The sequence below is a fragment of the Camellia sinensis genome, chromosome 2, assembly GCF_055761805.1.
Source record: "Camellia sinensis isolate YWXY chromosome 2, ASM5576180v1, whole genome shotgun sequence".
NCBI lineage: Eukaryota > Viridiplantae > Streptophyta > Magnoliopsida > Ericales > Theaceae > Camellia > Camellia sinensis.
This window is the reverse complement of record NC_138962.1, coordinates 26,740,865-26,754,522: the sequence shown is the minus strand read 5'-3', so window position 1 is coordinate 26,754,522 and position 13,658 is coordinate 26,740,865. Positions and strand designations below refer to the sequence as shown.

General features: G+C 44.1%; 1 non-coding gene and 1 pseudogene across 1 annotated transcript; both read left to right on the top strand.

The window, feature by feature from the left end:
* Nucleotides 1-9,806: 9,806 nt before the first annotated feature.
* Nucleotides 9,807-10,457, top strand: LOC145812439 (secreted RxLR effector protein 161 pseudogene; annotated as a pseudogene).
* A 1,855-nt stretch (nt 10,458-12,312) lies between these two features.
* On the top strand, nt 12,313-12,431 carry LOC114306850 (5S ribosomal RNA). Its single transcript, XR_003644847.2, has one exon. It is a non-coding gene; the product is annotated as a 5S ribosomal RNA (ribosomal RNA).
* The last annotated feature ends 1,227 nt before the right edge of the window (nt 12,432-13,658 follow it).

The following is a 13,658-nucleotide window of genomic DNA, read 5'->3' as shown; positions in this document are numbered from 1 at the left end:
ATGCCGATGAAGTGAAATAAGCTACATGCAAATTTAATCTGGGCTGCGTGTTCAGAAAATTTGAAGTTTGGGCTGCGTGTTCAAATTTCAACTAGTGTGGGCTGCGTGTTCACTACTCTAATCTGGGTTGCGTGTTCAGAAAATTTAAAGTTTGGGTTGCGTGTTCAACTTTCTATCAGTGTGGACTGCGTGTTCACTACTCTAATCTGGGTTGCGTGTTTAGAAAATTTAAAGTTTGGGCTGCGTGTTCAACTTTCTATCAGTGTGGGCTGCGTGTTCACTATTTAATCTGGGCTGCGTGTTCAGAAAATTTGAAGTTTGGGCTGCGTGTTCAACTTTCTATCAGTGTGGGCTGCGTGTTCACTATTTAATCTGGGCTGCGTGTTCAGAAAATTTAAAGTTTGGGCTGCGTGTTCAACTTTCTATCAGTGTGGGCTGCGTGTTCACTACTCTAATCTGGGCTGCGTGTTCAGAAAATTTAAAGTTTGGGCTGCGTGTTCAACTTTCTATCAGTGTGGGCTGCGTGTTCACTATTTAATCTGGGCTGCGTGTTCAGAAAATTTGAAGTTTGGGCTGCGTGTTCAACTTTCTATCAGTGTGGGCTGCGTGTTCACTATTTAATCTGGGCTGCGTGTTCAGAAAATTTAAAGTTTGGGCTGCGTGTTCAACTTTCTATCAGTGTGGGCTGCGTGTTCACTACTCTAATATGGGCTGCGTGTTCAGAAAATTTAAAGTTTGGGCTGCGTGTTCAACTTTCTATCAGTGTGGGCTGCGTGTTCACTATTTAATCTGGGCTGCGTGTTCAGAAAATTTGAAGTTTGGGCTGCGTGTTCAACTTTCTATCAGTGTGGGCTGCGTGTTCACTATTTAATCTGGGCTGCGTGTTCAGAAAATTTAAAGTTTGGGCTGCGTGTTCAACTTTCTATCAGTGTGGGCTGCGTGTTCACTATTTAATCTGGGCTGCGTGTTCAGAAAATTTAAAGTTTGGGCTGCGTGTTCAACTTTCTATCAGTGTGGGCTACGTGTTCACTATTTAACCTGGGCTGCGTGTTCAGAAAATTTGAAGTTTGGGCTGCGTGTTCAACTTTCTATCAGTGTGGGCTGCGTGTTCAGAAAATTTAAAGTTTGGACTGCGTGTTCAAATTTCAACTAGTGTGGGCTGCGTGTTCACTATTCTAATCTGGGCTGCGTGTTCAGAAAATTTAAAGTTTGGGCTGCGTGTTCAACTTTCTATCAGTGTGGGCTGCGTGTTCACTATTTAATCTGGGCTGCGTGTTCAGAAAATTTAAAGTTTGGGCTGCGTGTTCAACTTTCTATCAGTGTGGGCTGCGTGTTCACTATTTAATCTGGGCTGCGTGTTCAGAAAATTTAAAGTTTGGGCTGCGTGTTCAACTTTCTATCAGTGTGGGCTACGTGTTCACTATTTAACCTGGGCTGCGTGTTCAGAAAATTTGAAGTTTGGGCTGCGTGTTCAACTTTCTATCAGTGTGGGCTGCGTGTTCAGAAAATTTAAAGTTTGGACTGCGTGTTCAAATTTCAACTAGTGTGGGCTGCGTGTTCACTATTCTAATCTGGGCTGCGTGTTCAGAAAATTTAAAGTTTGGGCTACGTGTTCAACTTTCAACTAGTGTGGGCTGCGTGTTCACTATTCATCTGGGCTGCGTGTTCAGAAAATTTAAAGTTTGGGCTGCGTGTTCAACTTTCTATCAGTGTGGGCTGCGTGTTCACTATTCTAATCTGGGCTGCGTGTTCAGAAAATTTAAAGTATGGGCTGTGTGTTCACTTTCGAATTCGGGCTGTGTGTTCGACAAATCAGTGTTTGAGCCGCGTGTTCACCTCTAAACTAATGTGTACTGTGCGTTCGCAATTAATTAATGAACCAAGTGTTCAGAAATTCGAGTGTTTAAACTACGTGCTCAGGATGCAAACAAAGTACTATGTCATTAGCTAAACTGCGTGTTCAAGCATGGCAAAGGTGCTGAAATGTACGGAAATTACAGAATGAAGTAAATACCTCTCGGGCCTCATGAGAGAGGTGATGCTCTAGCTCTCGGAGAAGCAGATCCCCGGGCGCTCGCTCGTCAAAGCTAGTGAAGTGACGGAAGACGGCACGAGGGAGGACGTGTGCTGGCGGATTGTACCTCCCTGGAATAAAAGGCCGGGTCCTCGGGGGTAGAGTCATAGGATCAAAATCGTCTCCGGCACCTGGAAAGCCTCCGCCGTGGGGAGAATTGCCCGCCATTTTCAAAGAATCTGCAAAAGGAGCAAAAATGAGCGAAAATGAGCCAAAATTGGAAAAAGTCAACAAAGTAAACTCTCGGGAAATGAAAAGTCAACAAAAGTCAACTCCCGAGAAAATCTTCCAAATATTGAGACAAACTTACCTCAAGTGGCGAAAATGAGAAAAGAAGCTCCGAAACCGAAATTTAATCGCTTCAAAGTGTTTAAAACTGAATGTTTTTGCGGAAACAACTTGCGTTGGGCGTTGGAAAACGCGTATGGAACTCAGATCTGGAGAAGAAAGTGTTGTAGGAGGCAAGAAAGGAAGAGATCTCGGCTGCATTATATAGGCCCCAAGTCTTGGATTGAAGGAGCATCAAAAAGGAGTTGAAAATACCAAAATGCCCTCGGATTTGGGCATATGGCCGGCCGGCCACTTTTTCTAGCCGGCCAGCCATTTCCTTTTTGGAAAACTGGCCGGCCAGCTATTTGCTTTATGGAAAACCGGTTGGCCACCTCCCCTTGGGAAGATAAACGGCCGGCCATATCCCCCACATGCCCACCTAGCTCTCTGCAAATTTTGAGGAAGATTGGAGTTCCCGGGACCTGAAAAAGTTCAAGAAAAGTACACTTCCGGTCGCGAAATTGCTCCGTCGGGACTTCGGCTTCGAGATCTGACATGTGTCTCATCATCACTCATCAAAATCAAAGTGTATCCTTTTTGAATGAGTTGTAACCTTTCAGAGAAGCGGATCGGAGGCCGTGATCGAGTCGCCTTCGCCGAAACGCACATTTCCATACTCATTACTTCATGACAAATGAACACCCTGAGTTATGCTGGTTTTGCACTATCATGCACATAATTCGCATTCTCATGAGCATACTCACACTTTTATGCACATTCCTTGATGTTAACCATACTTCTGTGCTTGGGCATGCATTGTCACGCATATTCCACTCTTGCATTGCAATGCATTCACTCACCGGCACTGCGTGTGTCAAACTTCCAGAATCACATTGGATATATAGCATATTGTACTTGTTGCAATTTCTCTCTTTTTGCAGGCACGATATTGTATGTACGGTTCAATTGAGGCTGGCGCGACCAGACGAATCGCACAGGTATCGTATCTTCTCCGTGTGAGACGTGGCGGGGATTGAATAATCCTCCGCATTCTTAACTGCATGAAATGTAGTTGTTGCTTTGCATTCTTGCTTAAAACTATTGCATCTATTTGCGAATACTTGCCTCATTACAGCTTGCTGCATTTGCATGATCATTGAGTTATGTTCGGCTTCTTGCATATCATTTGCACTTTGCCCCTGCCTGCGGGCATGCCTGCGGGCACATTTCTGTTTATCTTGTATGTTTGTCTAAGTCTTCGACCTTGTCAAAAATGGGTCGTCTCTGGGCTTTGACATTCACTTCCGTCACTTATGACTTTCGAGTTCTGTCAAAGAGGGGCAACTGTAGACACCCAATTTTTTACCGACCTTGAGACTCAGACGTCACCAGTAGAGCACTTGGTGATATTGCATAATGTGCTCGTTCAGAAGTTTCAGAGTTGCGGCCGTGAGCCCTGCCTCCGGACTTCCGAACCCTCTTCTGTGCCTTGCCTCGGTTTGCGAACCAGGCTCAGTTTTCTTTGTTTCTTTTCCTGAGGGAAGGGAGAGGTCCCGTAGACCATCTCTCAATGTCCGTAGGCTACATTTGGTGGCCATAGGCCATTTTTCCCATTTCGGAGTCCGGTTTCCGGTTTTCGGAGCCGTCAGGCCGTGTGCCTCGGTTCGGGACCGCTTAACCATCTCCTATTGCTCCGGTTTTTGGCATACTTCCTATTTTCTCCCTTTTTAGGGACACTGGGGTCTGAGAAACCCACTTCGTGGCCGAACGCCACTTTCGGTGCTTAACAGCCCATTTTCGGGACCTCGAACTGCGCGTTTTGGTCCCCGAGCATTCATTTTGCAACGGTTTTCGTTCATTTTTGGCAGGTACCTCTGTTTTATCACTGGGGAGGTCACTGAAGGGTGGGAAGCCAGTAATTGTTGCAGCAACCAGTTATACATCCTCCGACGCCCTCCGGCGCCCGTTTTTCTCACTTCCGGGCTAATGTTGAACACCTTGGGGGCATTTTCTTGAACTTTGAACCACATATTTGTGATGTCCACACTTGGGAGGACCCTAAAAAGAGGTGGCCGGCCAGTAATTCAATTTGACCCTTTTGAACCCCTCCTTCCGGGCTAATGTTGAACACTTTGGACCCATTTTCTTGAACTTTGAACCACATATTTGTGATGTACACACTTGGGAGGACCCTAAAAAAGGGTGGCCGGCCAGTAATTCAAATTGACCCTTTTGAACCCCTCCTTCCGGGCTAATGTTGAACACCTTGGACCCACTTTCTTGAACTCCAAACCACATATTTGTGATGTACACACATGGGATGACACTATCATGTGGTGGCCGGCCACTAAATCTTATTGACCCTTTTGACCCCTAGCCGGCCGGCTAGGTGGTGTGGCCGGCCGGCCACCTGCAGCAAAAGTAACTGGCCGGCCGAGTTCCTTGCACTGTTCACTTTACAGCTGTATAGCTTTATCCCCCAGAAAATATCAAGATCCGGGGGATATTTTGTGGGGGAAAGTTGCCCTCCTTTTCCCCCACCTTTACACCCCATTTTTGGCCCTTATAACAAGCAAGCTATATCACATTCAAGGGTTAGAAAATTTGTTCTTCAAGCTTCCATAGACAAATCCCTCTCTATCCCTCTCATTTTCCTAAAAAAACTTCCAAGTCCCTAATCACCATTTCTTCTACACCACCAAGCTCTACCATCACCACTTCATTTCCAGCAACAAGGAGGGTTTCTCAAAGGCTAAAGGAGCTGCAAATTGGTCCAAGAAGCAACAAAAGCTTTAGTCTTCAAGGGTGAGTAACATTTCTCCTCTTTGACCATTTTTCTTGATCCATTTGTAAGCCCTATATGCTTTTTGTTTCAAGCTCCGGCCCTAACTGAAAGGGGCCCTCTTTTGAGCTCATTTTCACTTTTCATTAAGGGCTCAACCCTGTTTGAGCCCTCCATGATGCACTTGCTTCATTGATCCTCTTATATGTCATAATCTTGCATGCTATTTTTGGCCCATGAGTAATCTGTTTTTGAGCATGTTGTAAACTGATATTAGGCTTATTTCGAGCCCCTCTTCAACATTGAAGAAGGGCTCAACACCATTTGGGACTTCCATGTTGTACTTTCCTTTATACTCCCCTTTTGGTCCCATTTTTGCATGCAATGGCAGCCTACCATGCTTTTGTTTTTGTCCATTTTACAGTTCTGAAAAAGTTCTCATTTTGGTCCATTCTTCATGTTTCATTTAGGTCCTTTCATGGTTTGGGACCTCCATATGCCACTTCATGTTATATCTCTTTTTTATTCCCCATTCTTGCATGTTTAGTTAGCCTACCATGCTTTTGTTTTTGGCCATTTTACAGTTCTGGAAATAGTCTTATTTTGGCCTATACTTCATGTTTCATTAACATTTTTTTTTCTGTTTGGTAATTATTTTGTATACTTCATGTTATAGCACCTTTTGAGCCTCAATCTTGTGCCTTTTTTTAGCATGTTTGTATATTGATTTGAGGTTTGCCATATACTGTAAACACTCATATTTTTGGTCCCTCTTCAGTGTTGTAGAAGGGAATTTTTCAGTTTGGATTTTGCATATATCACTTGCTTCATTACCCCTCTCTTGGCCCCTATTCTTGCATGCCATTTTTGCCCTACTTATGCTTGCTGTTTGGCCATGTTTAGTACTGTGAAGGTGCCTTTTTTGGGACTGCCTAGCTTCTGTCTTTGCATTTCATGTCCATATTGTGCATGTTTGGCATAGCTATAGGCCTTTTCGGGTGCCTAAATTCGCATTTCGGGACAATTCCATGCATTTAGTGTCATTTCGCCTCATTTCGGGACTGTTTTCCCCCATATTTTAGTGCTGAAATTCTGTTAGAATGATTGCTATCCATTTCATGTCATTACATCGCATTCTGTCATTACCTCGGTTTGCGTGCCCGTGTGCACGCATTTCGAGGCACTCCATTTTCATCAACCGACATCCTATGTGAGTGTGGCTGAGGCTCACTCATGTTGGTATAAGCCCATATCATGTTTTCATGTCATTACATCGCATTCTGTCATTGCCTCGGTTTGCGTGCCCGTGTGCACGCATTTCGAGGCACTTCATTTTCATCAATCGGCATCCTATGTGAGTGTGGCTGAGGCTCACTCATGTTGGTATAAGCCCATATCATGTTTTCATGTCATTACATCGCATTCTGTCATCGCCTCGGTTTGCGTGCCCGTGTGCACGCATTTCGAGGCACTTCATTTTCACCCACCGACATCCTATGTGAGTGCGGCTGAGGCTCACTCATGTTGGTATAAGCCCATATCATGTTTTCATGTCATTACATCGCATTCTGTCATTGCCTCGGTTTGCGTGCCCGTGTGCACGCATTTCGAGGCACTTCATTTTCATCAATCGGCATCCTATGTGAGTGTGGCTGAGGCTCACTCATGTTGGTATAAGCCCATATCATGTTTTCATGTCATTACATCGCATTCTGTCATTGCCTAGGTTTGCGTGCCCGTGTGCACGCATTTCGAGGCACTTCATTTTCATCAACCGGCATCCTATGTGAGTGTGGCTGAAGCTCACTCATGTTGGTATAAGCCCATATCATATTTCCATGTCATTTGCAATGCGTATGTCATCGCCTCGGTTTGCGTGCCCGTGTGCACGCATTTCGAGGCACTTCATTTTCAACCATCGGCATCCTATGTGAGTGTGGCTGAGGCTCACTCATGTTGGTATAAGCCCATATCATGTTTTCATGTCATTACATCGCATTCTGTCATCGCCTCGGTTTGCGTGCCTGTGTGCACGCATTTTGAGGCACTTCATTTTTAACCACCGGCATCCTATGTGAGTGTGGCTGAGGCTCACTCATGTTGGTATAAGCCCATATCATGTTTTCATGTCATTACATCGCATTCTGTCATCGCCTCGGTTTGCGTGCCCGTGTGCACGCATTTCGAGGCACTTCATTTTCAACCACCGGCATCCTATGTGAGTGTGGCTGAGGCTCACTCATGTTGGTATAAGCCCATATCATATTTCCATGTGATTTGCATTGCGTATGTCATCGCCTCGGTTTGCGTGCCTGTGTGCACGCATTTCGAGGCACTTCATTTTCAACCACCGGCATCCTATGTGAGTGTGGCTGATGCTCACTCATGTTGGTATAAGCCCATATCATATTTCCATGTCATTTGCATTGCGTATGTCATCGCCTCGGTTTGCGTGCCCGTGTGCACGCATTTCGAGGCACTTCATTTTCAACCACCGGCATCCTATGTGAGTGTGGCTGAGGCTCACTCATGTTGGTATAAGCCCATATCATATTTCTATGTCATTTGCATTGCGTATGTCATCGCCTCGGTTTGCGTGCCCGTGTGCACGCATTTCGAGGCACTTCATTTTCAACCATCGGCATCCTATGTGAGTGTGGCTGAGGCTCACTCATGTTGGTATAAGCCCATATCATGTTTTCATGTCATTACATCGCATTCTGTCATCGCCTCAGTTTGCGTGCCCGTGTGCACGCATTTCGAGGCACTTCATTTTCATCAACCGGCTTCTTATGTGAGTGTGGCTGAGGCTCTCTCATGTTAGTATAAGTCCATGTTACCTTTTCCATGCCATTTTAGTCACTTGCGTTGCATATATCATCGCCTCGGTTTGCGCGCCCGTGTGCACGCATTTCGAAGCATCTCATTTTTACAACATAGTGCACACTAGGTTGTATCTTAGATTGGATTCTGTCATTTTCTCGGTTTGCGTGCCTGTGTGCACGCATTTCGAGGCATCCCATTTTCATAGCATGGTGTATGTTAGGATTGCATCTTAGTTGCATGTCATGCATATTGCATCGTGTTCGGGATAAGAGTTAGCCCGGGCACAGGAAATGAGGTACATTCCGTACTCCGAGTGACGGAATGTGTCTCAATTCCCTAGACACCGACGCTCCAGATTACCCATGATGGAGTTAGGTTTTATTGTGTTTTCATGTGCATTCATCCTACATTAATTTGTACATTTCGATTTTTCGGCCATCGTGCCTCGGTATGCGTGATTGGTGGCACGAGGATCGAGGTATGCATATATTTGTGAAAATACACTGCTATGCCCCTTTCCTGCTTTCTGTTGCAGCAAAATCAGGAATCAGCAACTTTCCGGGACTTGGCACGCTTTTCAAGAATAATTGTAAAACAAAGGCTAATTGGGGCATCACAGTGGATTTCCGCGAAGGTAGCCCAGACATGCATCATTCATTAGAAGCAAGGCAGTCCCTGGCTTGCATGCCAGTTTTATTTACTTTCTTAGTTAATCTGTTAATTAATTAGGAATTTGTATATTATTCGGACTGTAATATTTGGACTGTAATATTCTTTTATTCGGGACTGTATTATTTATTCGGACCCTCTGCGCGAGGGCACAACTGTAATAAGTGTGCGTGTGTGTGATGTATGTCTTCCAACCCCACGTCTTTCTCCCTTTTATTTACCCGCTTATGATGGTTAGATTAGGGCATGTTTCAATTAGCATACAGTATGATAGTATGTTTGCATTCATTCATCTATCTTGCATGCACCGGGCTCGGCGCATCATACTAACTGCATTGTATTTTCAATTCCAAGTTGAATACATGTTAGCTGTAGCATTTCATATTCCATGTCTAGAATAGCCGAGCCTGCTATAGTTGCACTTTTGCATGTGTTGCATTAGGCATTCCTGTATAATTAGGATCATGCATGGATTTCTAATGAGTTTCTGTTTTGGCTTGGAGTACCTGGTGAGCTTTATGCTTTAGCATCCTTGCATGCGTGTGAGTAAATGCCATGATAGCATGCTTACCATGAGGCTATGTGTTTATGTGATATAACTGCCTGAATGCCTGTGGGTGAAGGTTAGGTTACTCAAATTGGGATAAATCATCAAATGTTTTAAGCCTACTTACGAGTAGCAAATCACCTTTCAAAAATAAACATGAAATGTTTTGTTCCAATTCGGACGACCCAGTCTATACTTATATGCTGTGTGCATCACAAAGTAACCTAGGCTAATAACCGGAATAAGGACATACAAAGTTTTCAAAAATTGATATCATGGTTAGTAGAGGCCGGTCTATGACCGGACGAGCGGGGATGTTCACGAAGTGACCTTCCCCAATCGTACCCAAGTTCCCGAGCCGAGGCAACTTTGGTGATGACGGACACGTGGCCTTTTGGCACCGAGTCAGGGTTTCCTAAATTTCCCAAAATAAAATATTTAGGTGGCGACTCTGTATCTGGCAAATCAGTCCATGTTTGGCACTTCTTTCAAAAAAATCTGTTTTCTCAAAAACGATTTGCCGGATTTGGACTCTTTGGTTCAGATTTAGAACCATGACTACAAACTCGAGTCCGAGCTGTAGCGAGGTCCCCCCGCGGGCTTGTTACACCACCCCACTTCTGCTTTATATAGATGACATGATTATCACCGATGATGATGTGGATGGTATTCTTCGCCTCTAATAATTTCTTAGCCATCATTTCGAGATAAAAGACCTTGGTCCTCTCAGCTATTTCTTGGGTCTTGAAATCTCCCATGATTCCACAGGTTCGTTTCTCTCTCAGGCTAAGTATACCTCTGATCTTTTCGCTAGTGTTGGTCTTACAGATTGCAAGACTGTCTCCACTTCACTAGAGACTCAGAGTCATCTTACTCCTCTTGATGGCACTTTACTCTCTGATGCTACTTTGTATCGTCAGCTAGTTAGTAGCTTCATGTATCTCATTGTTACTCGTCCTAACATTGCCTATGCTGTCCATATTGTCAGCCAGTATATGTCGGCTCCTTGTAGACCTCATTATGATGCTTTAGTTTGCATCCTTCACTATCTTAAAGGCACCTCATTTTATGATCTTCATTATTCCGCCCACTTCTCTCTTCAGCTTCGTGCCTTCTCCAATGCTGATTGGGTTGGGGATCCTACTGACCGCCACTCTACTACAGGTTTCTGCTTTTTCTTAGGCGATTCTCTTATTTCTTGGCGTAGTAAGAAACAATCTCTTATTGTTCTTTCAAGTACAGAAGCCGAATACAATGCTCTAATTGATACTACTCAGGGGCTTCTCTAGCTTCGTTGGCTTCTTGCTGACATGGATGTTTCCCCCTCTGGTGCTACTGACCTCTATTGTGACAATCATAGTGCTATTCAGATTGCTCACAATGATGTTTTTCATGATCGCACCAAGCACATTGAGATTGACTGCCATTTTATTCGTCAACTTGTCACTCATAGTATTGTTTATCTCTATCCGATCTCTTCTGCTGATCAACCTGCTAATATCTTCACCAAAGCTCATCCTCCTAGCTGCTTCATTGAACTTGTTTCCAAACTCAAGTTGATTGATGTTTATCCTTCTCGAGTTTGATGAGGGCTATTAATGTATATCTATATAGATAGATATGTATGTTTAGATAGCTATGTTTTCTCCTATATAAAAGAGACCATGTAAATTGGTTTTACATAATCTCTCTCTCTCTCTCTCTCTCTCTCCTTGTTTAACAAATGCTATTGAATTGTGTAAACTTTTCCCCCCAAAGCAGCTTTTAGTTCTTATAGTTGTTTATAGTATCTTCAACAAGACTTCTTACATTTTGTTCTTCCTCTTGACTTCTCTCACCCAATCTAAGCCCCATTTCATGCAGGTAAATCTAAGGAATTATCCACTACTTGACCGAAAACCAAATTAGGAATTTGTTTCCTACTCTGATGGGAAGGAAGCAGTGGCCAAAGCTGGCCTATGATACTGGAATATGTACCTTTTCAGAAGCATTATTTGGGCAGAGAAGAGAAGGAGCCGCCAATCTTTACAGAATCACATGTATCTGAGGCACTAAGCGCTGTTGGTTTGTTTGTTTTTCCATTTCCCCTTTCAAAAAAATTTTTTTTTTGGGTCCTCTCAGATCTTTTACATAGCTAACTGTTGGCTGTTTATGTCTGTGTGTTGTCAGGTTCTGGAGGGCCTGATCTTGATCTCCTATTAGTTTATGGGCCTGCAAGATGCCACCTAGGCTTCCCACCATGGCGAATTCGGTACACTGAGATTATATGAGTGTTTTAACTTTTGGATAGTCTGACTGAATAGTTAGTTCTTGGTTAAAATCTTTTGGAACCTTTGGAGAAAAGGATTTTTTTGAGCATTTTTTGTTTCGGTTGGCTACCCAACAGCTAGGAGGCTGAACTTACCATAGAGCAGGACGACCAAAAATAATAAACAATATTTAAATAGAACTTACCAGTAAGCTGTTGCTATTTCGTCTTAGGGTAATTTGAGGGTGCCATAACTCACAAGCGAGCTCGTTATTACAGGCTGAAATAGCAATAATGCTCATTTTTTGGTGTGATTGTATTTAGACTAGCAAAACTTACCTAATAATCTCTCTTTCTCACTCTCATCTTGATATCCTGTGTTATTTCAAGGCACAGTCATATGCTTGAAACAGTATAAAAGTCTATAAATTCATCGACAGTGAAATACCCTAGAAGAAGATTTGTTTTAGTGCTTTATCAACATTTCCTCTATCAACAATTTGACTGGCTTATAAACTTAATTGATTGTTAAAACTTGATCTTGAGCTTCTTGGTGATTTGATTTCTTACTTCTAATTCTAATTGGTGGGCTTGATTTTTTTGGCACCTTCTTTAAGAGGTTTCTTAGTGCTTTAGAAGTGTAAGGAAGATGCATGTACGTGTACACAAAACATGAATATGTTGGGCTCAATTTCAAATGCTTTCTAAGCATTTCTTTTTATTGTTTTAGGTGTATTGAATATTTCTTTTTATTGTTTTAGTTTACTGAATATTAAAGATGTAGGTTAATCATGAAAAAGACTATTTAGTGTGCAACATTAGGGCTATGGATAAACTATATACAACAGCAATTTTTCTAATTCCCCATGTATTGTGTTACAAACTTCTGAAGATTTGGGTGCGATCATACCAGCACTAATGCACCGGACCCCATCAGAACTCCCCAATTAAGCGTGCTTGAGCGAGAGTAGTACTAGGATGAGTGACTCCCTGGGAAGTCCTCGTGTTGCACCCCTTTTGCCCATTTTTTTCTCCCTCTTCTCTCTCTAAAAACCTCCTCCCCGGCCTCTTTTTGGGCTGGCCGGCCGCCGTCTTTGGCTATGGCGGTCGGCTGGCCTAGCTCGCTTCGGCGGCTGTCTTGTTCGTTTCTTCTTTCAATAAACTTGAGTCTCCCATTTTTCCCCACCTAGGTGTATTTTTTGTTTGTTGTGGGAGAGTTTTGGTGAGTCGGGGGTCGTTCAGGTATTTCTTCAGGGGCTGTCCAGGTTTGTCTTCAGTTGTCTTCTTGTGTTTCAACCTTGCCGTTATAGCTGATTCATCAGGGGAGTCCAGGAATTTCATTCGAGCGCTTTTGGCGAGTAGGAGCTTGAGGGGTGCACTCTGGTTCGTAGGCGATCAGTTCTTTCCGGTTTTCACTCGAGCGCTCCTCCTCGAGTGAGAGTTTGAGGGGTGAATTTCTACCATTTGTATGGAGGTGTCCCAGCGGGTGGTCGGTGTTCGGTGGGTGTGTGGATCCGTGGTGTGACATAGAAGACCTGTGAGGTAGAAGTCCTGTTGGCTATGGAGTTCGGCAGCAGCATAGGCGTGGGCTGCAGCAGAGGCTTTGGTACTGGGTGATGTGTGGGTGTTTGTGGGTGTTGCGATCTGTGGATCTGTGGGTGTTGTGCAGGGGAGTTGCCGCAGCTTGGAGTCTTCAGTAGGGGTGTTGCTGTGGATCTTTGGGGTCTTCTTGGCCGGTGTGGGTAGTGGGTTTGGTCGGTGGCTGTGAGTGTTGATTGTCCTTGGGAGTGCTCAGTTGCATTGCGTATTGTGTACTTGGAGTTTGAATCAAATTAGAAGTTCCCGCCCATGCAGTGTGGCCTTGGGTGTTGTCAGTGGGTGGTCGGTGGTGTGCAGATGGGCGTTGTCAGTGGGTGTAGCAGGTTGCTTTTGGTGCTAGGGTGGCGTGGGTCTTGGCTAGGCTTTGGGAGTGTAGCAGCATGTGGGTGTGGTTTAATCATGTGGGAGTGTAGCAGTCTGTGGGTGAATGAAAGGTGGGTTATCAAAGCTTGGTGTTGCAGCAGCAGCTATGACGTGGGTCCTGGGCTATAGCATTGGGAGTTATAGCAGCAGTGTGGGTTGTTGTTAAGATGATTTAAAATCGTGAGCCCTATAGCAGAGGTGATTAAAATATCTGGATTGATTAGATGGGTTTCTAGTTCGGGTTGCTTTGGGAGTTGGTTTAGTTATCTAGTTGGTTTGG